The sequence below is a fragment of the Nothoprocta perdicaria genome, unplaced genomic scaffold, assembly GCF_003342845.1.
Source record: "Nothoprocta perdicaria isolate Ctin4 unplaced genomic scaffold, notPer1 scaffold_44, whole genome shotgun sequence".
NCBI lineage: Eukaryota > Metazoa > Chordata > Aves > Tinamiformes > Tinamidae > Nothoprocta > Nothoprocta perdicaria.
In genome coordinates this window covers 1315057-1318618 of record NW_020455688.1, presented here as the reverse complement: position 1 = coordinate 1318618, position 3562 = coordinate 1315057, and positions in this window count along the sequence as shown.

Below are 3562 nucleotides of genomic sequence, written 5' to 3'. Positions count from 1 at the left end.
CTGCTTCCCTGGGGAAACGGGTCCTGCTCCTGTGAGGAAACAGGTCCCACTGCTCCTGCGGGGAAACGGGTCCTGCTGCTCCCTCTGATGCCCAGCAGATCACTGGCAGATCCAGAACCACCTCGGGCACCCTCCACACATGCAGTTATTCCCAGAGGCTTTTCCCTCATCCCCACTGCCCACAGGGAAGGGCTTCTTGCCATGAGGTAAGACCAGGAGCGCAGGAGGGAGAACGTCCTTCCCGCGGGGGCGCCTGAGCAGAGGTCGCCCAGAGAGGCCGTGGGGGTGTCCGGGCACGGGGCTGTGCCACGCGCTCCGCGGCCCTGCGCGAGCAGGGTCCAGCTCCAGAGGCCCTTCCCGAGCTCSGGTGACTCCGCGGCAGGTCCCGTGGCAGCGAGGGAGCCGCAGGCCGCTCTGAGCGGCCACTGAACCTCGTCCCTTACCCCGTCCGCTCCCCGTGGTGCCTCCTCGCCACAGCGATCAGGTTTCCTTTCAATCCCCTTTCCATGAAAACAGWCTGAATGGCTTAAACCTCTCTCTGTAAGTCTTCCTTTTTCTCCTGGTCCTCAGCTATTTGTAGGCTTGTTATTTAAAAAAAAATATATATTTTTTTTGGAGAAGTTTACGGACCTGGGACGGCAGCCTCAGCCCCGCACAGGCCGCAGGTGAGACGAGGCTGAGGAAGAGCAGCAGAAAGGGCACTTGCTCTCGCAAATAGAGGAGAATTGGGTTACAGAGAGCTAATATTTTTTTCTAGGAGGTGTGATCCTTTCTAAATCGGCTCTCTGCCAGAACCCTTAAAAAAGCCAATTCACAAACAGTTTCCACCTGAGGAATAATCAGCTGTGTGAAGCCKTAAGCTTTTCCTTTCCCGCAATGATAATCCTTCACGGAAACGCAACAGGGATTTCTGCAAAGTCCATCAAGGCCGTCGGTGCAATAACTGCAGCTTTGCCTGCCCCGGGGCTGAGACCAAGTTCTGGGGCTTGGCCAAGTCCCGGCTTTGCAGGAGCTGCAATTGGGGCTGCTTTTGTAGGAGGAGAGGGTGAAATGCCGGCCTGCACTTCCAAACGTGCAGCGCCCCTGCCCAAAGCCTAGGGCAGCATTTCTAACAGAATGCCCCGTTTTGGTTAATTACAGGAATCCTTCAGTCCTCTTCCCGAGGAAAGCTCGGGCTGCAATGGATCCTCACCAAGCACCGTTAGAGCCCCCTGAACTTCCGTGACCACCCCAGAGGATCAATCTCCCTTCCATGAAGACTAACGTGGATGAAAAAGGAGGGTYTCTGCTTATGCAGGTGTCCTAAAATTTATCCAGTGGCTAAAGAGACCAAGCTGCCTTATTTATTATCATTGCTGGGACACACACTATGAAGATAAATGTGTTTCTTTAGAGCCATTCAGTGATTACAGGCCAAAAAAAAAGGAAAGTGGYTGGATTTGATGCACTGTCGCCCAAAGGCCTCGGAACACGGCTATGTGCTTTGACAGACACATTCCTGGTGGAGAATTACAGACGTTATGGACACGACACGACGTTATGGACACCACACTTCTACACACACGCACRAAGATGACACGTCTGGGGCTCGGCCGTGTGATCTGAGCCCTTGCTGGGGGCTCTGCAGCCTCCCCTGAGCTCCAGCTACCGCTGGAAGAATTTGAGGGCTTCCACGGAGCGGCTTAAGCGCAGTGCTGCAAATATTCCTGAAAGGCTCTAAATTATAGCAGCTCTATTGGAGCTAATTTAATAGAGCGGCATTGCTCCATTGAAAGCCACCCGCATGGTCCTCACGGTGCTGTCAGGTCTCCCTTCAGCATTCAAGTATCCGTCTTCCTGGCCCTGCACATTCCTGGGAGCAGGCTGTGATCCTGCCCTGCACCAAGGGTGTTTGTTGGCATTTAGGTGTCTCCATTAATTCTAAAACTAGATGAAATTAAGAAGTCCCAGGAATTCAACATACTTCAAAACTCAAAACCAAAATATACTGCAGCCATCCCCTGAGGTGTGCCATGGGGAGGGATCCGTGCGTGATCCCAGGGATCCGGCCTGCGGGAGGGAGCCTGGAGCCCCGCACAGCGTTTCAGCCACCATCCCAGCAGGATTCGTGGCCCTCTGAGGTGGCACGACTGTCCCGCACGAGAGCGAATGCCAGGCACTACCCAGACAGGCTGTGCCTCCCGAGAGGATGATGATCCTGGTGTTCCAGCCGAGGGAATGACCAGGGCGCTGGCTCCGACAGCAAAGTGGGGCAATGCAGGGAAGAAAAGGTGCCTGTGCCAGCCCGGGYGCTGGGCAGTGAATCAGCTGGGTGGTAGTTACATATTTCAGAAGTCTGGCCGTTCAAATTGCTCCCCATGGGTGTAATTTTCATACAAAAGACAATATTATTGGCTTCAGAGGCACCAAAGCCCACTGAAATTTCTGAGGGATGCTATTTTTGAACAGAGGTTGGCGTGAATCTGGAAGCTACTGGGCTCCTACCCCCAAAAATGAAACCGGGCAGAAAAGAGCCCCTGGCTGGATGGTGAGAACGGGGCTCGAGCCTGCGCTGCTGCGTCACGCACAGACCCTCAGCCCCGGCCTTTTGAAACAAAATACAGAAATGAAAGACACCAACCTATAGAAATATAGAATGTTTTCAACAGCATCACCAAGGGAGAAACCCCGGCAAATCCACCTCRCAGGAGAAAGACTCCCGTCTGCCAAGCAGGTCTCTAACACAGCTCTGGACCGAGCCCATTTTGTGCAAATGGGATCGCTGCAGGCTATAGAGGTATAAATACATATATGTGATATAAAAGTAAAGGGTATCAGGAGCACAGTGAGACTCCCTGGCACCTTTCCAAGGAGCTGTTTTACAGGRAAAGAGTCCAACTTGGAAAAAGCGTTGTCAAAAACTTTTATTTGTTGAGCTTTGTAGTTTTACATAAATGCTGAACTTAACAAGAAATCACTTTGCATTTTTCATCTGCAAGCAAAATACAGAAACACAGAAAAGATTAGTCTAGATTAGCAGCCAGATAATGAATCAATAGATGTGCTGTGGAACAGAGCTTAGGCGCTTGGGAGTTTATGTAAAAAATAATAAATTAGTTCTCTTAAAATTACATTGTACTCTATGTGCACAGATGTGCATTTTCTGTTGGTTCACATTTTTATGTTGTACAAACGTATAGTTTCGTTTGTGTGTTAAAACAGGTAAGAATCAGACAACAGCTCAAAGCAAAGGCCGTTTCAAATATCTTCCGAAGCCAAACAGAGTCTTCCCGTCCCCCTCAAGAAAAGCAAGCTCATTCTCAAACTAYTAAAGTCTTACAGGTCTATGGAGCGATGGCAATTCTAATTCCTATTTTTTTTTTTTTTTAATAAATAAGCTGTTTTAAAATCCTAAGTTATCAGTTAGACATGTCTAGTAATCCACAGGTACAGCAGYTGACAGGGATCCCTCGTATGTTAGTTGACAGAGATCCACAGGTAATAATAACACTTGGTAAGCAAACAACTGAACAGAAACACTTTGCCTACCCACAGCGAACCCCCCCGAGCCCCCCGAGCCGTC